The 23,509-nt window shown below is 43.7% G+C and overlaps 1 long non-coding RNA gene across 3 annotated transcripts in view; it reads right to left on the minus strand.

Annotated features, from left to right (window-relative positions):
- Window positions 1–440: 440 nt before the first annotated feature.
- 3632454L22Rik (RIKEN cDNA 3632454L22 gene) overlaps window positions 441–23,509 on the minus strand; it is a 37,927-nt gene continuing 14,858 nt past the window's right edge. Inside the window, exons 1-3 of one of the 3 annotated variants that reach the window (NR_040281.1) lie at window positions 14,045–14,633; window positions 7,900–8,075; window positions 441–3,325 (exon numbers count right to left, since the gene is read on the minus strand). This is a non-coding gene — a long non-coding RNA (RIKEN cDNA 3632454L22 gene). Of the gene's footprint in view, window positions 3,465–5,936; window positions 7,064–7,899; window positions 8,076–14,044; window positions 14,634–23,509 lie in introns of those variants that run through there. The other 2 variants (NR_040283.1, NR_040282.1) reach the window with 2 other exon arrangements.

Raw genomic sequence — 23,509 nt, forward strand, 5'->3', positions numbered from 1 at the left:
AGATACTAAGATGAGTGAGGCTCACTAGAGATCCAGAACCTTGTACCCCCCAAGATGCTATTCTATATAGCACAGGCCAAAAAAAAAAATCAGCTTAAGTATGTTGTTGTCGTTCTTCAGAATGGTGATTTTAAAGTTTGGTTAACGGAAAGTTCCTGTTTTCAGAGAGTAGATCCCATATGTTCAAGTGTATGCATTTTCTAGAGAAGAAATGTTTCAAAATTATATTGTAACTAGTGTATTATTAAATAGAATAGAAGTTTGGCTTCATTCTATTACAGATGCTGACTGAGGTGCTGCTACTAGCTTTGGGATCGCAATACTTACCAGAGAACAGAAGAAACTTTGTATTACATTATATGTATATGTAGGGTATATATGTTGGGCTAATCTCATGTAACTTTAAGAGATAGTTGTTACTAACATAAACAGGTTTTTGTTTTTTTTTTTTTTTCAGGTGAGCCGTGAGTCTTAACTATTTTGCCTATATGAAGAGTAAATGACAGAGCCAAGACTCAAGTTCAAGCAGTCTGGTTTTTAGTCTGTGTTCTTGGTGGAGTACCACTTTTGTGTGCATACTAGACTCACTTGGAATATTTGTACAATATTTTTGTGTTCATACCTACCATGAATTATTAAAAGAAAATCTCTATAGCTCTTAAAGTACCTGGATAGTTCTAATGCAGTGTGAGATTTGAGAATCACTTGCTTACACCTGAGGGAAATGGGCAACATGAATTAGCTCTTTTTTTATTTTTAGTGTTATTGTTTGTTATTTAAAGGACAACAAAGTAGAAATTTTAGAACATTCAGGCGTGAGCAATATAACAGCTAGATCTTTGGTGAATTTTCTGCATCTATAGAAAGAAGAAATTGAAATTATTGAATAATTGGTATAAGAAAATCATCAAACACACATAGGTCATTTACAAATATGATGTGGGCTTACCTGTATATTCTAGTTAAATTTAAAAATTATATACCATAGATATTTTATGTGTAAAAATTGAATTTATCCTTTAAAAGTAGCTACATCATTTTTTCACTATATACAGTTAGCATATTTTAATCAGATCTCTGCTTATGTTGGTTTTTAAAGTAGAATTAAGTAAGCTAGAATTCACTTCAGATTGTGGCAGATGTTGCTTGGTGAAATTACTCATGCTAAGATTTCCAGAATGTAAAGTTGGAGTTAGTTTTAACAGGTTACAAATACTGTCATTTTGTTGATAGATGTTACCTCTTTCCCTTATGTTCTTTCTAGTGCTTTTAGCCAGCCTTATGGCTAGCCAGAGAAGATCCATGAATCCTCTGGCCAGGACAACTTTGTACATATTGTTCTCTCAATGAAGAGACCAATTCTCTGGTTTTGCTTTGCCTTGCCCATTTGACCCAGGAAGAAATGCAGACTATATTTGAATATCTGGCTACCCTCTCTTCCTCATTGCAGTGTTTATTCTCCCCTGAACACCCTTGCCATGTCTCTGGGTGCTTGTTGCCAAATTTGCTCCATTCCACATACCTTACAATTCTGTCTTTTTCCTTCATGGTTTCTAATTTTGTGTTTTACCTGGGATTTGGCTTGCATATGAATTCATGTTTCAAGTTGCTTCCAAGTCTTGACAAGCAGATATTATTATACATTGCCTGGACTTTTGATTTCTAACATTATTTATTCTGTTCCATATCTATAGGTATCCAACCTATTCAAGAGATAAAAATTCTGGCACAGAATATTCTCTTAAAGCCTAGAAAATTATTGTGTTTGATTATTTATTAAGCATACTCAAGTTATTTGTGCATAGGCAATCTGAATGAGACTGCTGTCAAATGGCAGAATACAGCAAATTTATCTTAAAGGTTTTGGAGTGGGTTTGTGGTTCTTGAATCAGGCAATGCTTCGTTTCATGAAGCAAATAAATGCTTCAATGAAGTTAGTAGAAGGTTGGTAAACAGAAACTGAAGGAAACATACATAAATAACAGACTGGGTTAGCTGTTCCAAGGTCCTTTGGCAGACAATATATATATAGAGAGAACCAAAGAAAGTACACTGATTGGTTAACTTTAGGTTACTTCAGGTTACTTTGGGGATGAAACATTGGGAACAGGGAGAGCTTCATTATCATGCCTACTGTAACTGGCCTGTTTGAGAAACTGCACTATCATCTCTCATTTTTGGAAGGTCAGATAACTTGCTTCAGTATAAGTAACAATATTTTGATATTTATTATGTTCTGTCAGGGCTTCATGCAGGAGCTTAGAATCCAAAACAATGGCCTCCTCTAATTTTTATCTAATATAAAGTAGGACATTTGGCACACATTAGACAGCAGTTCTGAACCAGTACAAAACATGTCTTTCAGATTTTATTGTATCTTGTTTCTCTTATAAGAGAATAGCACTCCTTTTTTTTCCCATTTCAGCTCATCCTAAATTCATTTGCAAATTGAGGTCGTTGTTTTAGTTCATCGAATCAACACAAAGGAATAATAGAACTTCTCAGCCCCTCTTTAAGCAAGTGATTACAATTTGAGATGATACCTCGGTTAAGCTCTCAAGGTGCCATGGAGACTTTCCTGGAAATTTACATTTTACATAGATGAAGTCCGCAGCCTTCTGAAGAGTCATTTACTTTCTGTTAGCCTAACAGATCTTGGTTAATTGGGTCTCACAAAGAAAGTCTCTTGGAATTGAAAAATTGAACATTTACCTTTTATAAATAGAAACATCGCAGTAGCTCTGTTGTTACCAACCATGGGGCTTTAGACTCAAAGAACAGTTATGGAAGCTGTCTGAAATGTATCTGTGAAGGCACCCATAGAGCTGCAAAGTCTCAGAAGATCTTTTCTCCCTGTCGGGTCTTAGTTAGAGAGCACCAGGAGAATGTGGGATTTTTCCTAAGCTCCTACCTATGTGATGGGGACTAAAAATTACAAGCTTTCTACTTTCTGCCAATACTAAAGAACCAGTCCATGTTTAAATCATAAATGACGGTGACACAATATTAGAAATGGGCTAAGCATCCATATTACTTTTCTCCTCACTGTGAGAGAAAATCTAACAGAAACAACTCAAGGGAGGAAAGGTTTAGTTTGGCTTACAGTTTGAGGAGATACGGTTGATCTTGGGAGGGAAGGTTTGGCAGCGGGGGCTCCATCCTTGAAAGCAGGGGCTCCATCCACGGCAGTGGGGGTTCCATCCACGGAAGCGGGGGTTCCATCCATGGAAGCGGGGGCTCCATCCTTGGAAGCGGGGGCTCCATCCCTGGTAGCGAGGACTCCATCCTTGGCAGCGGGAGCTTGTTGCAGCTTGTTGATGCATAGCTTAGGCCAGGAAGCAGAGATGAAACTGGAAGCAGGTCCAGGCTATAACTAACCCTCAAGACCTGCCTCCAGTGACGAACTTCCTTAGCTCAGCTCCACCTTCTCAGACTTTTGAAACCTCCCCAAAGAGCACCGCCAGCTGGGGACCAAGTATTCAAACACATGAGCCTTGTATTCAAACTGTAGTACTCCTCCATAGGCTCATGACTATCTCATAATACACATATATTTAGCCCAACTTTAATATTCTTATATTAAATATTTAATAGTCTTAATATTCTCAAGACCAGTATTAGGGGATCAATGTTTAAAGTCCAAAGTCTCAGGCAAACTCTTAGTTATAAGTCCTAATTTTTTAAAAAATCCAGGAGCTGGAGAGATGGTTCAGTGTTTAAGAGCACTTGCTGCTTTTGAAGAGGACCTAAGGTCAGGTCCTGGCACCTATGTGGCAGCTCACAACCATCTGTAAACTCCAGTTCTGGTGGATATAACACCTTCTGGCCTCTGTGGGCAGTGCATGTACCTGCTGCATTTACCTGCAGGCAAATGCCAATACACAGAGAATAAAAGTAATTTTAAAAAAATAAAAGATCCAAGTTCCATACTTCCAATATATAATGGCACAGAATCAACATTCCCATTTCATAAGTAAGGTGTGGAAGAAGAGGCAAGTAAGAGCAGAGAAAAATAAGACCAGAGCCCCCTCCAGCCTTGCTTCCTCTAGTATCTATGCTCTCTCTCCCGCAGTGGCTCTACCCAATGTTTTCAACTTCCCTCAGTAGATATTTGGCATTTTTGGCATCTCCTGTATCATTGTGACTCCATTGCAACTTTGGGGCTCACTTTAACAGCTTCATAATCAGCCTATCAGGGCCTGTATTCAGAGAATATGGCTCTGTTATGCATTGCCTAGTCTCATAGGCTTTTTCCTCTGAAGTTTTGGGTCAAGAGTTCATTCTCACCAAACTATTGCATTTTGTATGCTTGTAGAACTAGGACCACATATATGATACTAAGAAGCTTTGCTGCTAGCTTTTAATGTAGCCTGGTCCAGGGGCATATTGACTCTAGTGGTCTCCAAGTGCTCGAATGCCCAAACTAGGGGAAACATTCCCTCATTTCATCAGGGTACCCTGGGCTTCTTCGCTTTTTAAACATTCTGCTTTTATTTTTAATTTGTAGATGGTGTGGGGTGGGAACATGTGCATGTGGATGCTCATGGAGATCAGAAGACGGCACTGATCTCCTGGAACTGCAAACCACAACGGTCCTTTGCAAAGGCATTGTGTATTAGCTACTGAGATATCTCTCCTGTTCTAGCACTCTAGTTTTAAATGAAGGTTTCAAACTGAGTTTGATTGTTATACCTTGGAATTTTGGATGATTAAGGGCATATCATTAAGGCACCATTCTCACTGTTGCAGTGAAATTTATGTAGTTGCTTTTTTAATGATACCAATTTCTTTAACAACTGTACTCACTGCATGTCTACTATTTTAAATATGTTCATATTCCTCTCCTTACTAAACAGTACATTTTTACATCTTTATGCTGTGCTACTTTTGCTCCATTCTCATTATAAATCTGGCTGAAAGTACAGATAAGTGACCATGCCATAAGCTTAATGTTATACAATCTTAGAATTTCCTCTAAATTGTCATAGTATTTGAATTTATCCTTACTCAAAACTTCAGGACATGAAGATTGTATAGCCAGAATCTTTGCCAGACTGTAATATGAGTCTTTATTCCTTTCTTAAACCTCAGGTGCCAGGCCTTCACTTCCATCATTCTATCTGGATTTTGGTCTTCCGAATTGCTACCAGAATGGCCTTTAAAGCTCTGTTGACTATTTTAGATATCTAGTCTGTAGCTCCAAACTCTTCAATATTCTTTTCACCAAACAGTTCTAGAGGCTTGTGAATCACACAGCCAGGTTTAATATGGCAGTGACCCCACTCACAGTACCAATTTTTTAAACTATTTACTTTTATCCTCATTATAACAGAACAGTTGACAGAAGAAACTTAAGGGAGGAAGAATTTAATTGGGCTCAGAGGTTTGGGTAGTCATAGCCCATCATAGCAGTGAAGACACAGTGCCTTGGGATCTATCCAAGAAAGCATAAGCATGTAGTATCTGCTTGTTATATAGTTCTGAGAAGCAAAGGTGGAAGGGTTATAACCCTCAAGGCCTGTGCCCAGTGATGGACCTACTCTACCTAAACCCCAATTCCCAAAGATTCCACAACCTCTTCATAGACTGCTACCAGCTGAGGCTCAAGTGTTTAAATATATGCATTTTACATCCAAACCTGAGCAGAGTTTAAACAAGAAAATGCAACTTTACCCATTACAGTTCTATTAACCTTCTGCTAATTTATAGTCAAGATATTTTGGTGGGTATTTCTGCTTTCCACACTGTATATGTATTGAAACCAGTGGCCACAAGACATTCCTATATTTGTAAGTGGACCATGCAGAACATTGGGGTTGTTACCCCGGATATATTCAACACATCTTCTCATGTTCATTTTTAGTACACTATTTCTTCGTTACTCAGGTATAAGTCTCACAAATGCCTCTCTTTATGAATACTAACCTCCAATGATTATGAAATCTTAAAATTATTTTATTACTAAACAAAAACACTGTGTTGTAATGAACTCACAAATAAAGATATCACACAGCTCAACTAAGGTAGCCACTCAAACATTTGCTCAGTCTAAACTCTGTACATCTCAATGAACTTTTGTACAGTTCTAAGAGCCATTCTAAAGCCATGGAACTTCCCTTGGAGTTTTAACTATTAACATTCCATTACATTTTTGTATACCTATTCTCCACAAAATGGGGGAAAAAAACAGAACTACAACAGGGATGAAACTAGAAAAGAAAATAGCATTATAGCCTCATTCGTCACTCATGTGTTCTTTTGCCTGTATTCCATCATTCCATATTATTGATCATTACCCTTTCTTGGTTTCCTTTCTAAAGGTGATGCTATGCATACACTGACAGCATATGCACATGCACACTCACACACACACACACACACACACACACACACACAAACACACACATATACACACATATACAGAGAGATAGGGAGATAAGGAGGGAGGGAGGGAGGGAGGGAGGGAGAGAGAGAGAGAGAGAGAGAGAGAGAGAGAGAGAGAGAGAGAGAGAGAGAGAGATATTTTGATTGATTATAGGCTAGGATCCACATATGAAGGAGAGCATGATGTAACTTTTCTCTCTGAATTTTGGGTATCTCACTTAATGAACTTTCCAAGTTCAGCCATCCTCCTGAAAATTTAAAGAATGTCCACTCCATAAATGTACCACATTTTCATTATCCACTCATTTGTTAATAGACATCTTTGCTATACTATGTAGAATAGCAATAAACGTGGAGGTGAAAATAGCTCTATGGGAGGATATTTACCACCTCATCCCAGTCAGAAAGGCTATCATTAAGAAAACTAACAATAAATGGAGGAGATGTAGGGAAACAGGAACACTTATTCTCACTGGTGGGAGCACAAATTAATATAGCCATTATGAAATCAATTTGGAGGCTCCTCAAAGGATTTAAACTAGAGGCTCAGGAGATGGTGCAGCAGTTCAGAGCACTGGCTGCTCTTCTAGAGGACCTGAGTTCGACTCCTTCACCCATATGGTGGCTCACAAACATCTGTAACTCCAGTTCCAGGGGATGTGACACACCTTTGTAGTCTCTGCAGGAAAAAAACAAGAACCTGCTTCTATTGCTACTTTGAGAAGTGTACATGCTATGTATATAGAAATGCATATGCTAGTATGTGTATTAAGGTCTTATCTTTAACTAACTTTAACATTGTTGTGGCAAAACCTGACAAAATAACTTTAGCCTCAATACGTACAAGGGCCTCCTAATACTTGACATTCCATGCCCACAATGGCATATCCAGCCTCTCTGCCAAGGCAGGTCCTGCACATCTTGCACCCGAGCTGCCTCCACCTTTTGGGCTTTGACCAGGATGCACAATCCTGTGTGCCAGCAAATCCCCTTGTGTCCACCTGACTTTGTACAACCCAAACCAAATCAACACTTCAGACCCAAACAGGCCCACCCATCCTGTGCTGCGTCCTAGCCTGCAGTGTTCTTATCAGACACAGAACTAACAAAAGAAGTCCACATGCCCAGGCTTTAATCACAGAAATACAAACTATAATTTAATCTATAATGGGCCAAGTTGAGGAATCCTTGTTGTTTCTGTACAACATATCAATAACTTTACCTATATTATCTTTCTCAAGACTTATGATAATCACATCTGGTAAATATTTAATCCCCAGTTAACATATGATAATGGTAAGTAACTTTAAACTCAAATATATACTACACAGGACAGTCAGGAATACAGATTAGGTCTTTTCAGAGCCAAATCCTATGTTCTCTCCATTATTATACAGTATTATCCCAAGAAGTAAGAGACACTTAAAATGAACCTCTATTAGTTGAAAAATAAATGTTCTTCTCAATCCTGGAAAAAAATGGCTACAAAAACCCAGGCAGAAAAAATACACATACCTTTATGTTGTCTTTTACCTTAAGAAGAGTTCGTCCTTTGGTATCTTCCTTGACAGTTCCTATGTGTGGTCATATGAACACAGTTTTAACAGTTGCTTTTCCTCCAGTCTTTATCAACTAGGAAGAAGTTGATTTCCTTTTCCTCTTTGGTCTTGCCTAAGGCCTAGAACTCAATTCTGCAGAAATGGAGAGAGAGAGAGAGAGAGAGAGAGAGAGAGAGAGAGAGAGAGAGAGAGAGAGAGAGAGATTGATTTATTCTCAAGAATTAAAGAATTAAATGACTTTGCCAGGTTGCAGAGAGAGGTGCCAAAGGAAGGGATGTACTGCTACTAGACTCCAAAATGAATTGTAACAGATAGTCTTCATGGTTAATGGCATTTTACTTATTTTATCAAAAAGCTATGCCATTTGTTCAATTATTCTGGACTCAGCTTAAGCAAATTTCCAATAAAGGAGTGATTTAGTCACGATAATATGCACCTTCTATGTTACACTTATATATTTACCAATTGATTATCTTTAAGTAATGAAAGGAGAAATAACAGGGTGAACAATTCCAAATGGCACAATAATTTCTGGAAGCTGGAGAGATGGCTCAGGAGTTAAAAGCACTGACTTAACTCTTCCAGAGGTTCTGAGTTCAATTCCCAGCAACCACATAGTGGCTCACAACCATATGTAATGGGATCCGATGCCGACTTCTGGTGTGTCTGAAGACAGATATAGTGTACTCATATAAATAAAATAAATAAATCTTCAAAAGGAATAATTTCAGATTCATACTGGCACAAGTCTTTCAGAAACTAATTACCAAAAAACAAAAAGCCAATGTTACATATAACTTTTAATTTGAGAACTCCTAACTTTAGGTCCAAGTGAACCACATCTATCCTTAATGCAGATGTATAATAGAGATAAATGAATGGATGAAATCAAAGACTGGCTGTATTAGCACATTCGATTATTCAGTAAGTTTAACATTTGTTGAGAGACACTTATGGTTCAGTGTGGCTTCTAAGAGCAAATAGATTTTAATCGCTTATAAGTTAAGTCATAACTCCAATGACCCATCTAACTGTGCATTAAATTTTAAAAAGACACTAAGACTCAGCACAATAGGTTGGTAACCTCCATTACTCATGAAGTTAAGGCAAGGATGTCAGGAAATCAAGGTCTACCCGAGCTCAGGATGAGTTGAAGGTCAGTCTGAGCACCTTCATGAGGCCACCTCAAGAAGTGAAAGGAGGGCTGGGGGAATAACTAAGTGGCAGATCGTGTGAGGAGAATGTGCGAGGACTTAGCTTCAACCCACAGTCCTGTAAGAAGAAATTAAATGCAAGAACTACTGAAGACCATCCAAAGTCAGAATTAATATCAAGCTAACCCAAACAAGATGGAAATTAGTATGTGGTTCTTCCACCTTTGCAACCTCTTAGAAGTGAAATGAGTAGTAGCCACCAACTCTTGACCCTTTGGGTCCTGTGTGTATTTCAGATACTGAGGCCTCACTGACTAGAGGTGAATAATCATTCAGTAATAACCTGCTAAGGGCCACTGAAAGCAACTGTACAGATATAGACATTTAAAAACCAACCAGACAGGATAATTAGACACAGTGTGAAACACAAAGCAGGATTACCTTAGTCAAAAAGCATCCCCTCAGAAGGACATTGAGCAAAAGACAAAGTAACTGGTAAATACCAGCAATATCCATTCCCAGGCAACTTAAGTAAAGGAACTAACACAAACCAATGACTGGATAAGCATTGTTTCTTTCCAAATGATAGATGATAAGGTGATGGACTTCCCCATGCTTGTGTGCCCCAATGCCAACAAATCCAAGATTAGAATTCATATTCTCTTTATGTTTCTTCCAGTCATACCATCTTCACAGGATTTGTTTTTAAATTTACAATGCATGGATTTTTGTTTTAATTAGCCACCTAGGGATCCCTCCCATCTGTAGACATCAAACCCCAACACTGTTGCTGTTGCCAAGAGGCACTTGCTGACAGGAACCTGGTGTGGCTGTTCCTTGGAAGGTTCTCCCAGCAACTGACCAATGCAGATGTGGATGCTTGCATTCAGTCATCAGACTGAGCTCAGGAACCTGGTGGGGGAGCTGGGGGAAGGACTGGAAGAGCTGAGAGGATTGAAACCCCATTGGAAGAACATAAGATGGCCTGGCCACCCAGTTCTCCCAGAGTCTAGACCACTAACTAAGGAGTGTACCTGGAGGGATCCATGGCTCCAGATACTTATGCAGCAGAGGATGGCCATGCCTTACAGCAATGGGAGGGGAGTGCCTTGGTCTCGGGGAGGTTTGATGCCCCAGAGTAGGAGGATGCTGGAGCGGTTGGGAGGAAGAGTGTGGGTGGGTGGGGGAAGCACTCTCATACAGACAAAGGGGAGGGTGCAGGGTGGATGTGGGATACGGGTTGGTTGAGGGGGTAACCAGGAAGTGGGATATCATTTGAGATGTAAACAAATGGAATGATTAATTTTAAAAAAAAATAGTGTAATAATCAAGAAACCAAAGTTGTAAAATGTTTCATAATATTACTTTTTTTTAATATTTAAGACCCAATGACTCTAGTTCTTAATGATTACTTAGCCTTGAATATAAAAATATTTTTTTATCTCATAAGGAGAAAAATTTATGTGCCTCCCTTTCTATGCTCTTTGAAGATTGCAACAGATTATAAATTAATTGCCTTGATGGATCTGTTTGTGTCCTTAGAAGTGATTCTCTTCCCAGGAAGAATCCATCTAGCCCACACAGCTAGTCAGATTAGAAATAAGTCTTCTTTTCCCAGGTTAAAACCTGAATGTAATGCGGGAGACCTTAGAAACAAATATTCAGAGTCAGGCATGTGAGAGGCAGGGCTTTGCTTTGGTGCCTTACCTTAGAGCCTGAAGCCTGAATACACTATCATTTATTACATGATACATAAGAAACAGGGGTATAAAGGTGTTCTTCAATATATAGTAATGGTTGCCTTCATGTGGGCTGGACAGGGGTCTCATTCTCCATGTCTTTGACTACAGGGTGTTTGTTATAACAACATGTTTAGTATTGGCACATTCCTTTCCATGTGTCAGTCATTCCTGTATATCATCGAATTTAAACTTTATATGGCTGATTATAGTGATTTTTAACATTTCTACTCAATAGAATCAGAATTTCAAGAAACATGTTAATTAATGGTGTCAAAAGTCACACAATTGGAGAAGTTGAACCTGGTGCTTGGTGACAAAATTGCTCTTAAAAATTTGCTGATTCAATCTAATTATTGATTAAATAAAATAGCATAACCCTGGGGTTCCCAAAGAAGTTTGTGTCAATGCTGATAGCTTGTATCAGATCAATTTTCAGTTTATTATGACATAGCTTTAGAAGGCCACAGAAGGTCTGAAAATGTACATTAAGCAGATTTCTAGGTTTTTTTTAAAAAGGTTTATTTATTTATTATATGTAAGTACACTGTAGCTGTCTTCAGACACTCCAGAAGAGGGCGTCAGATCTCATTACGGATGGTTGTGAGCCACCATGTGGTTGCTGGGATTTGAACTCAGGACCTTCGGAAGAGCAGTCGGGTGCTCTTAACCACTGAGGCGTCTCTCCAGCCCAGATCTCTAGGTTTTAATATCCCATTATGAATAATAAAATTAATATTATGGAATGAGTATGGTCTCTGATAACAGACTTGGGTCCAAGTCCTTGCTCCAATGTCTACTAACCTCCAAAATGGACTAGGAATAACCTAATCTAACCAAGGATATTTCTGAAAGACCTTTGCAATGAAAACTTTAAAGCACTGGAGAAAATGGACAGAATTAACATTGACATAGATTATGGCTATATTACTGAAAGTGTTGTACAGAGTCAGTACACTAGCCAAAGCAGGATAACACAATACCTAGAATAGTGTAAACTCGGGTTCTCAAATTTGACACAAGCCACGTCTCCCATCCTCCCCTTACTCTGTCTTGCTATTCTTTCTGATGTAAACTTATTATGTAGCCCTGGCTTGCCTCCAGTGCCCAATCTTCCTGGATCAGTACACTGAAAGTTTAGATTGCAGGTGTGTGTCACCACGCCCATCTTTTCTTTTCCTCAAACTTAATCTGAAATTCTTCACTGAATGCAGTTGGGATGTGTGGTGTAACAGGCTGAAAAAAAAAAACTTAAGTATGTGGCAAAGAAACTGTATGGAGAGCCTTTCCCCTGTCTGGCAACTAAGGAATGGTCTATGATAAACCTGTCTGCCCTAGTCATTGGATCGAAGTGACACATTCAAGTATCTGTTTAGGTCAGGACAGCCAAACCCAACTGACCCTGCCGATGAGAGTATTAGTTCCCAGTTCAGTGGAGGTTCAGTCTGACTCCAGTGACTTTTCTCCAGATCCCATACAGTGCTTGGCACTGAACACTGGCACAGGTAAAGGTGGGAAACTTATTTTAAAATTAATAGTTATATGTTTATTTGTATATCAGGAGCCCATATGGAAATCAGAGAGCAACTTGAGGGAGTTGTTATTTTCCTTCCACATTCTAGGTCTCGGGAATGGAATCAAGCCTCAGACTTTGGCAGCAAAGCACTCTTACCTACCGAGCCATCTTGCCTGCTCACGTGTGAGAAGCTTTGATAGCTCTTCCAAATTCTCTTATCCATCTACCTCAGCGCTATTGTGTGTGTGCGTGTGTGTGTGTGTGTGCTGTCTGTTACAAAACTAGAAAAAGGACCATACGAGCAGAAAAAGAGATCTTCAGGGAGGGTTATATGGAGTGGTGTCTTAAGTTAGGGTTTTACTGCTGTGAACAGACACCGTGACAATTCTTACAAGGGACATTTAATTGGGGCTGGCTTACGTGCTCAGAAGTTCAGTCCATTATCACCAAGGCAGGAAGCATGGCAGCATCCAGGCAAGGAGGGATGGAGCTGGAAGAACTGAGAATTCTGTCTTGATCCAGACAGGAGAAGACTAGCTAAGACCACCCCCACAGTGACACACTTCCTCCAACAAGGCCACACCTATTCCAAAAAGGCCACACCTCCTAATAGTGCCACTCCCTATGGGCCAAACATTTAAACACTTGAGTCTATGGGGGGGGCAAATCTATTCAAATTACTGAAAGTGGATAGAAGAAAGAAAAAAGGATAAGAAAATACATATAATAAGAAAGGAGAAAGGACTAATGGGAACAGAAGGAGGGGACCAAGAAATTCGGGGAGAGCAGTTGGGGAAAGAGGATCAACAAGATCTAAGTATGTTTGAAAACCCCATAATGAAATCCATTACTTTCTATACTAATTAAATACAACTAATAAAAGGGGGTTGGTACACACCAATACATAGACACACCCATAAACCTTTGAAACATGGATAAAGACTAGGCCAGTGGTCAGGGACTGTCTAGCAAGCCAAATTACTGGTGGAAAAGGGAGGAGGGGGACACAACAGCATTATACAGCTAGCTATATCTCAATTTTAGGCATAGGGGATTAAAATCTGGGAAGACATGCACACTCGTGAAGGCCTTAGACTGATGTTGGCCATCAAGGTCTCCAGACATTGGATTAGGCCAGTGGTTGAGCTGCCCAAAGCCACAAGCTCTTACACCTAGCCTCAAAGGACTCCTGACTCAGTTAAACTGTTAGGTTTTCTTCAGGTTGGAGAATGTTTTGTCCCCTGAACCTTGGGGACTAGGCAAATGGGATTACAGGAGCTCCTTCCATGGACCAGCCCCTCAGGCCAGGGGCTTCAGCCAGCCTAGCCAGGGTGTTTTCCAGCAGATCCTAAAAGCTGCAACCTTACATAGTGGCAGAGTCGGAAGAGGTGGTTCCGAAATTTAGCCGCAAAGAAGGTTTGTGGGCAAGTACATCTCTTGTATGTAATTAGGCGGCAAGGAGCTCTCCGGATTCTGCCTGTAGCTGTTCTGCACGCATCCGAAAACTGGAGCTCCAAAGTAGTGATCCGCGCAACGCGAGCAGGTATTACTCACGCCCAGCAGGACCTAGGGTACAAGGCGTTCAACACCAGATGATGAGGCTAGCTCTCCTTGGTCCGGCAGAGCAAATGAGCTCCGAGACCACTGGCAGGCCCCAGTGGCCTGCTCCCCTGCCTGTGCGCAGCTACTCACCGTGCGCGCCATCAGCTCCAGCACCTCCGAGTGGTCCAGCTTGGCCTGCGTGCGTGCAGATGGAGAAAGGCAATGATCCAGGATGAGCGATCCCGGAACCACCTCCTAGTGGCCCCACGTGGCGTCCACCCAGTCGCTTGCCGCATCTCTGTGGCCGCGAGCAACAGTCCCAACCCCCGCAGGCTCTTGATCCCTGCGCGCAGTTTCTTCACAGGGGCCTTCCAGGCATATTGGAAGCGTATCTCCGAGCCTTGGACTGTCACAACGTTCCTTTCTACAGACAAGCACCTTTAGGTATCCCGGCGCCACCCAGCGGTCCTCAGTTTTCTTATCAGCAAGGTACAGGCCATATGCCAAGGGAGGATTTCATGCTATACCACCCACCCACTTAAGTATTTCCACCAGCAAATTAAAAATCCTAACTAGCTTAAAGGCTATAGTGAGCTCCTGGATGATTACTAATACTAAACTAAATATATTCTAGAGAAGCCATAATTACAATTTAATTGGGGACAGCGAGATGGTTTAGTAGGTAAAGGTGTTTTCCACATATACCTAATGGCACGAGTTCTATCCCCCGAAATCATGTGAAGGTTGTGGCATGAGAGAATTGACTCCACAAAATCGCGCGCGCACACATGCACACCTTAAATGTCGTTTTGAGATAGGATCTTACTAAATTGCCCAGGTTGGTCTTGAGGTAAGTCTGTAACCCGGAAAGCCCTTGAACTTGCAATTTTCTTGTCCCAGCCTCTGCAGTAGAACTGCTTTTGAAAGACTAGAAACAAAATTCAAAATAAGACAGACACTTTGAGGGAGAAGCCGGAACATTTTGAAAAGTGCTAGTGAAATGGGATGTTAGATTTAGAGGTGCTTGTTTTAGAGTTATTTCTCATAATTATATAATCACAAAATATTTATGAGTAATATACTGCTCTATTGCATAGAAAAAGTTAACTTCTCTTAAGTAGCTGCTGTATCATTTTAATCTCCCTCGGTATACATTTTTATTTGTCTGGATAAATACATGGGAGTATAAACATATGGGAAAATAAACATATGGTATAGTAATACATATGTATAAATACATATACACACATAATTATAACGCATAATTATTTGTGGTACTGAGGACTGAGACTAGGGTCTCATGCATGCCAGGCAAGTTATATTACCCTAATTTTAGATACAATTTTTACATGAACTTCTAAAATCTTAAAATTCACTGTTTTGGCAAAGGTATACACTCCTATAGCCTACCTGCTTATCAAAAGAAAAAAACCCACTTGTGCAACAATTAGCTCTTTAAAAAAATTTCTGAGTATGAATTCCTTATTGATTTTCCTACTGATTATCCACTTAGGCCATTTCCAGTTTGGGGCTATTGTAAGTGAAATTTGTTATGGATATTTTGTGCATGCATTCTTTGGGACATGCATTTTGATTTGTCTTAGGTAAATACCTAAGAGTAAATTACTGGACCGTAAGTTACATTTATTCTTCATTTTTCCTCTGTGGTGCTGGAGATTGAAATTAGAGCCTCATATAGAGCAGCAAAGTGTTCTACCGCTATGCTATAACCCTGATGACTTTTTATTTTCGAACAGGGTCTCACTAAGTTGTCCAAACTGTCAAGCTGGCTTTTAACTCTCACTGCAGTGCAGGTGGGCCTTGAACTTGTGATCCACCTGGCTCTGCCTCTGAAGTTGCTGGGATTGGAGCAGATGTTTTTGACATGGCATTTCCAGTATCATCTATTGAACAGTCTCGTATACCCCAGTGACATGAGTCACTTGTGTCTCCTTCTATCATTTGTGCAATTCCTATGTATGATGCCTGTTCCTTCAGTGTCAAGCCTCCTATAGTACATGCCAATACTAGTATTACTCCTCTGCATTTATTCAGTAGACTTTCTCCTATCTTATTTTATTAAAAAAATAAAATTAATTGGTCTAGAAGGAAATCATGATGAATGTATATGTTGATTTGTGAAGAACTTGTGTCTTATTCACATGAAGTTATTGCATATTAGAATATGTGCTCTTTCAGCTGTCCAAAGTACCCATGGATGTCCTTTGGAAATTTACAAATGTTTTCTTCCAGTTAGACAACACTGATCAGAGGCCCGTGCTTTGAGCTGAACCCTTGCAGTAGGCTCTAGCAGACAAGACTAGTGAATGGAGTTTCTCTTGCCAAACAGAATGTTGAGAATAACATCATTTTTCTAAAAAATAGGAAGTTCCAGTCATCTTGTGTCAAGGTAATAAGGAAATCCCTCTGCTTTGACCTTTACAAAGAAAGTGACCTTGAAGCATCTCTCTCTGAAGTTTTCTCCAGCCTTCTGTCTGTAAAGCCAGTCCTTAGCTCAACCCATTAGGACACACATTTAACTTTAGAGAAGTGATTCTAAATTACAGGATGGCAAACAAAAGTCAACCAGGTTTTGCCTTTGACATCTCCTGGCACACTTGTTAACAATCTTCCCTGGTAACTAAGTCTTTAATCATAAAGATCTGCCTAACTCCGGAGCACTGGGATTAAAGGTCTGTGCCACCACACCCAACCAGACACTGATTTATAATTAATTGATTACTATTTGACACTTTTATACACTTATAGAGAGAATTTTAGTTGTTTTCACCCCATTTACCTCTGTCACCTTTCCCATTGAAATATTTCTTCCCAACAAGGGTCCCACACACTATCATGCTTTTCCAGTGTATTGCTGTTTTCATTGCTTTTTCACAAAACCTCTTGTTTTCTCCCAGAGAGTCATGTGGCATTCAGGGGTGGGGGTGGGGGTGGTCCCAGCAAATTAACTTAGGTGACTTGTCACCAACTTCCTGCAGGAAGCTAGCACAGCAAACACAATAGACCTTTAGGCCAGGTATCCTGCTCAAACCTGTTCCAAGACCCACTTATCAACACTAGAAATCTCTGACAGGGTGACAGCCCAGGAGCATTTGTTGGGAAAGGTTGCTGAAGACAGTGATCAAAAGTGAAACTGGCCACACTGATGCCTGTCGTTTCCCACAAACTGTGGTGTGGAATTCTGGGGCTAAGGAGTATATGCAGTGATCACAGAGGGAGTGTGTGTGTGTGTGTGTGTGTGTGTGTGTGTGTGTGTGTGTGTTGGACATGGGTGAGTATATGGGCACATGTGTGGGGAAGCAGTTTTTTTTTTTAAGATACTATTGTTAGTAGAACCCTAGGTATATTGGGGTTGCCATGGGCAGATCATGGGAGGTAGGAAGACAGGTCAAATATGAAGGCTGATAAGACAGAGGACAAGGGCCATTCCAAGCCCAAGAGGTCACCTATACTGGTGACAAGAGAAGCTGGCTAAGGACCAAGATCGGTGGTACAATTTCTCTTATGCCCAGAGTCACTCTGCAATCAGCTTGGGTCAGTAGCCTCAGCAGGGCCTCCCTGACATCACAATCTCCATGTGACATCCCATTTTGTCTTTTAATCCAGGGCTTGATCTACAGTAGGGTGCTCACAAGCTCTGCACAACATGCCCCCCCAGAGCTTGTAAGAAAGCTATATGGGGAGCCTATTCCCTTCGGGGTCTCCTAAGAAGCCTGATCTGATAGGGACCCAGAACGAGTCAGGTGAAACAAGGGTGCACACTACACCTCAGCCAACATGGCTGTTTTCAGCCTTGATGATTGAACCCATGACCTTTTGTATGTCACACAAGCACTTTACCATTAAGCTATAACCCCCCCTTTTGAGAGAGAGAGAGAGAGAGAGAGAGAGAGAGAGAGAGAAGGTCTTACTAGATTTTGAGGCTAGACTTGAACTTACTCTGTAGCCCAAGGTAACTTTGAACTTGTAATCTTCCTGAATACCCAGAATTCCAGGTAACATTATGACTGACTGCCTTATTATTTCTGTGCATGATGCTGGAGATTGAACTTAGGGTCATGAACATGCCAGGTATGTGCTGCACCACTGATATACATACCCCAGTCTAAAGGAACCTTTTAATTAATGTATAGCACGGACACCTTACTAATCTTGGTAAACCATAGTCCTTTAAATACACATTCATCAGGTCAACTCCTTCTCCAGACTCTGTTCTCACAGGGATTTGCAAATGCTTTCTTGTGGGTGGCTATGTTACTTGAGCCAGGAAGCAAGAGAATATGTACCAAGCTCTCCACCATGTTTGACCTAATGATGTCCCAGCCTCCAACAACTTTTACTCCAGCTCTTACTGATCCCAAAGGAGTCTGAGGTAAGAGGCTGTGGCATTGTGTTCTTGGGCTCCCTCACTTTTATATGTCACATAGTCCAAGAGTCCTGTCTCAAGGACAGCAATCTTGTTGTCTCAAGGACAACAGTCTTGGGGGAACAATGGTAGCATCTGGTGAAGGTTCATTCCTAGGGATTGCCAGCAAATAAGGAAGCCAGCTGTGGGTAAAGAAGCCAGCTGTGAGCAAGGAAGCCAGCTGTGGGTAAGGAAGTTAGTAGTAGGTAAAGAAGCCAGCTGTGGGTAAGGAGGCCAGCTGTGGGTAAGGAAGCCAGCTGTGGGTAAGGAAGCCAGCTGTGGGTAAGGAAGCCAGCAGTGGGTAAGGAAGCCAGCAGTGGGTAAGGAAGCCAGCTGTGGGTAAGGAAGCCAGTTGTGGGTAAGGAAGCGAGCAGTGGGTAAGGAAGCCAGCTGTGGGTAAGGAAGCCAGCTGTGGGTAAGGAAGCCAGCTGTGGGTAAGGAAGCCAGCTGTGGGTAAGGAGGCTAGCTGTGGGTAAGGAAACCAGCTGTGGGTAAGGAAGTTAGTAGAAGGTAAAGAAGCCAGCTGTGGGTAAAGAAGCCAGCTGTGGATAAGGATGTCAGCAGTGGGTAAGGAAGCCAGCTGTGGGTAAGGAAGCCAGCAGTGGGTAAGGAAGCCAGCTGTGGGTAAGGAAGCCAGCTGTGAATAAGGAAGTCAGCAGTGGGTAAGGAAGCCAGCAGTGGGTAAGGAAGCCAGCTATGGGTAAGGAAGCCAGCAGTGGGTAAGGAAGCCAGCTGTGGGTAAGGAGGCCAGCTGTGAGTAAGGAAGCCAGCAGTGGGTAAGGAAGCCAGCTGTGGGTAAGGAGGCCAGCTGTGGGTAAGGAAGCCAGCTGTGGGTAAGGAAGCCAGCAATGGGTAAGGAAGCCAGCTGTGGGTAAGGAAGCTAGCTGTGGGTAAGGAAGCCAGCTATGGGTAACGAAGCCAGCAGTGGGTAAGGAGGCCAGCTGTGGGTAAGGAAGCCAGCTGTGGGTAAGGAAGCCAGCAGTGGGTAAGGAAGCCAGCTGTGGCTAAGGAAGCCAGCTATGGGTAAGGAAGCCAGCTGTGGGTAAGGAAGTCAGCAGTGGATAAGGAAGCCAGCAGTGGGTAAGGAAGTCAGCAGTGGATAAGGAAGCCAGCAGTGGGTAAGGAAGCCAGCAGTGGATAAGGAAGCCAGCAGTGGGTAAGGAAGCCAGCTGTGGGTAAGGAAGCCAGCTGTGGGTAAGGAAACCAGCAGTGGGTAAGGAAGCCAGCAGTGGGTAAGGAAGCCAGCTGTGGGTAAGGAAGCCAGTTGTGGGTAAGGAAGCGAGCAGTGGGTAGGGAAGCCAGCTGTGGGTAAGGAAGCCAGCTGTGGGTAAGGAAGCCAGCTGTGGGTAAGGAAGCCAGCTGTGGGTAAGGAGGCCAGCTGTGGGTAAGAAAACCAGCTGTGGGTAAGGAAGTTAGTAGAAGGTAAAGAAGCCAGCTGTGGGTAAAGAAGCCAGCTGTGGATAAGGAAGCCAGCAGTGGGTAAGGAAGCCAGCTGTGGGTAAGGAGGCCAGCAGTGGGTAAGGAAGCCAGCAGTGGGTAAGGAAGCCAGCTGTGGGTAAGGAAGCCAGCTGTGGGTAAGGAAGCCAGCTGTGGGTAAGGAAGCCAGTTGTGGGTAAGGAAGCCAGCAGTGGGTAAGGAAGCCAGCTGTGGGTAAGGAGGCCAGCTGTGGGTAAGGAAGCCAGCAGTGGGTAAGGAAGCCAGCTGTGGGTAAGGAAGCCAGCTGTGGGTAAGGAAGCCAGCTGTGGGTAAGGAGGCCAGCTGTGGGTAAGGAAGTCAGCTTTTGGTAAGGAGGCCTGCTGTGGGTAAGGAAACCAGCTGTGGGTAAGGAAGTTAGTAGTAGGTAAAGAAGCCAGCTGTGGGTAAAGAAGTTAGTAGTAGGTAAAGAAGCCAGCTGTGGGTAAAGAAGCCAGCTGTGGATAAGGATGTCAGCAGTGGGTAAGGAAGCCAGCTGTGGGTAAGGAAGCCAGCAGTGGGTAAGGAAGCCAGCTGTGGGTAAGGAAGCTAGCTGTGGGTAAGGAAGCCAGCTGTGGGTAAAGAAGCCAGCTGTGGGTAAGGAAGCCAGCTATGGGTAAAGAAGCCAGCAGTCGGTAAGGAAGTCAGCAGTGGGTAAGGAAGCCAGCAGTGGGTAAGGAAGCCAGCTGTGGGTAAGGAAGCCAGCAGTGGGTAAGGAAGCCAGCTGTGGGTAAGGAGGCCAGCTGTGGGTAAGGAAGCCAGCAGTGGGTAAGGAAGCCAGCTGTGGGTAAGGAGGCCAGCTGTGGGTAAGGAAGCCAGCTGTGGGTAAGGAAGCCAGCAATGGGTAAGGAAGCCAGCTGTGGGTAAGGAAGCTAGCTGTGGGTAAGGAAGCCAGCTATGGGTAACGAAGCCAGCAGTGGGTAAGGAGGCCCGCAGTGGGTAAGGAAGCCAGCTGTGGGTAAGGAAGCCAGCAGTGGGTAAGGAAGCCAGCTGTGGGTAAGGAAGCTAGCTGTGGGTAAGGAAGCCAGCTGTGGGTAAAGAAGCCAGCTGTGGGTAAGGAAGCCAGCTATGGGTAAAGAAGCCAGCAGTCGGTAAGGAAGTCAGCAGTGGGTAAGGAAGCCAGCAGTGGGTAAGGAAGCCAGCTGTGGGTAAGGAAGCCAGCAGTGGGTAAGGAAGCCAGCTGTGGGTAAGGAGGCCAGCTGTGGGTAAGGAAGCCAGCAGTGGGTAAGGAAGCCAGCTGTGGGTAAGGAGGCCAGCTGTGGGTAAGGAAGCCAGCTGTGGGTAAGGAAGCCAGCAATGGGTAAGGAAGCCAGCTGTGGGTAAGGAAGCTAGCTGTGGGTAAGGAAGCCAGCTATGGGTAACGAAGCCAGCAGTGGGTAAGGAGGCCAGCAGTGGGTAAGGAAGCCAGCTGTGGGTAAGGAAGCCAGCAGTGGGTAAGGAAGCCAGCTGTGGCTAAGGAAGCCAGCTATGGGTAAGGAAGCCAGCTGTGGGTAAGGAAGTCAGCAGTGGATAAGGAAGCCAGCTGTGGGTAGGGAAGCCAGCAGTGGGTAAGGAATCCAGCAGTGGGTAAGGAAGCCAGCTATGGGTAAGGAAGCCAGCAGTGGGTAAGGAAGCCAGCAGTGGGTAAGGAAGTCAGCAGTGGGTAAGGAAGCCAGCTATGGGTAAGGAAGCCAGCTGTGGGTAAGGAAGCCAGCTATGGGTAAAGAAGCCAGCAGTCGGTAAGGAAGTCAGCAGTGGGTAAGGAAGCCAGCTGTGGGTAAGGAAGCCAGCTATGGGTAAGGACGCCAGCAGTGGGTAAGGAAGCCAGCAGTGGGTAAGGAAGTCAGCAGTGGGTAAGGAAGCCAGCTGTGGGTAAGGAAGCCAACAGTGGGTAAGGAAGTTAGTAGTAGGTAAAGAAGCCAGCTGTGGGTAAAGAAGCCAGCTGTTGGTAAAAAGGCCAGCTGTGGGTAAGGAAGCCAGCTGTGGGTAAGGAAGTTAGTAGTAGGTAAAGAAGCCAGCTGTGGGTAAAGAAGCCAGCTGTGGATAAGGATGTCAGCAGTGGGTAAGGAAGCCAGCTGTGGGTAAGGAAGCCAGCAGTGGGTAAGGAAGCCAGCTGTGGGTAAGGAAGCTAGCTGTGGGTAAGGAAGCCAGCTGTGGGTAAGGAAGCTAGCTGTGGGTAAGGAAGCCAGCTATGGGTAAGGAAGCCAGCAGTGGGTAAGGAAGCCAGCAGTGGGTAAGGAGGCCAGCTGTGGGTAAGGAAGCCAGCTGTAGGTAAGGAAGCCAGCTATGGGTAAGGAAGCCAGCAGTGGGTAAGGAAGCCAGCTGTGGGTAAGGAAGCCAGCAGTGGGTAAGGAAGCCAGCAGTGGGTAAGGAGGCCAGCTGTGGGTAAGGAAGCCAGCTGTAGGTAAGGAAGCCAGCTATGGGTAAGGAAGCCAGCAGTGGGTAAGGAAGTCAGCAGTGGATAACGAAGCCAGCAGTGGGTAAGGAAGCCAGCAGTGGGTAAGGAAGCCAGCTGTGGGTAAGGAAGCTAGCTGTGGGTAAGGAAGCTTGCTGCGGGTAAGGAAGCCAGCAGTGGGTAAGGAAGCCAGCTGTGGGTAAGGAAGCCAGCTATGGGTAAAGAAGCCAGCAGTCGGTAAGGAAGTCAGCAGTGGGTAAGGAAGCCAGCTGTGGGTAAGGAAGCCAGCTATGGGTAAGGACGCCAGCAGTGGGTAAGGAAGCCAGCTGTGGGTAAGGAAGTCAGCAGTGGGTAAGGAAGCCAGCTGTGGGTAAGGAAGCCAACAGTGGGTAAGGAAGTTAGTAGTAGGTAAAGAAGCCAGCTGTGGGTAAAGAAGCCAGCTGTTGGTAAGGAGGCCAGCTGTGGGTAAGGAAGCCAGCTGTGGGTAACGAAGTTAGTAGTAGGTAAAGAAGCCAGCTGTGGGTAAAGAAGCCAGCTGTGGATAAGGATGTCAGCAGTGGGTAAGGAAGCCAGCTGTGGGTAAGGAAGCCAGCAGTGGGTAAGGAAGCCAGCTGTGGGTAAGGAAGCTAGCTGTGGGTAAGGAAGCCAGCTGTGGGTAAAGAAGCCAGCTGTGGGTAAGGAAGCCAGCTATGGGTAAAGAAGCCAGCAGTCGGTAAGGAAGTCAGCAGTGGGTAAGGAAGCCAGCAGTGGGTAAGGAAGCCAGCTGTGGGTAAGGAAGCCAGCAGTGGGTAAGGAAGCCAGCTGTGGGTAAGGAGGCCAGCTGTGGGTAAGGAAGCCAGCAGTGGGTAAGGAAGCCAGCTGTGGGTAAGGAGGCCAGCTGTGGGTAAGGAAGCCAGCTGTGGGTAAGGAAGCCAGCAATGGGTAAGGAAGCCAGCTGTGGGTAAGGAAGCTAGCTGTGGGTAAGGAAGCCAGCTATGGGTAACGAAGCCAGCAGTGGGTAAGGAGGCCCGCAGTGGGTAAGGAAGCCAGCTGTGGGTAAGGAAGCCAGCAGTGGGTAAGGAAGCCAGCTGTGGGTAAGGAAGCTAGCTGTGGGTAAGGAAGCCAGCTGTGGGTAAAGAAGCCAGCTGTGGGTAAGGAAGCCAGCTATGGGTAAAGAAGCCAGCAGTCGGTAAGGAAGTCAGCAGTGGGTAAGGAAGCCAGCAGTGGGTAAGGAAGCCAGCTGTGGGTAAGGAAGCCAGCAGTGGGTAAGGAAGCCAGCTGTGGGTAAGGAGGCCAGCTGTGGGTAAGGAAGCCAGCAGTGGGTAAGGAAGCCAGCTGTGGGTAAGGAGGCCAGCTGTGGGTAAGGAAGCCAGCTGTGGGTAAG

The sequence above is a fragment of the Mus musculus genome, chromosome X, assembly GCF_000001635.26.
Source record: "Mus musculus strain C57BL/6J chromosome X, GRCm38.p6 C57BL/6J".
NCBI lineage: Eukaryota > Metazoa > Chordata > Mammalia > Rodentia > Muridae > Mus > Mus musculus.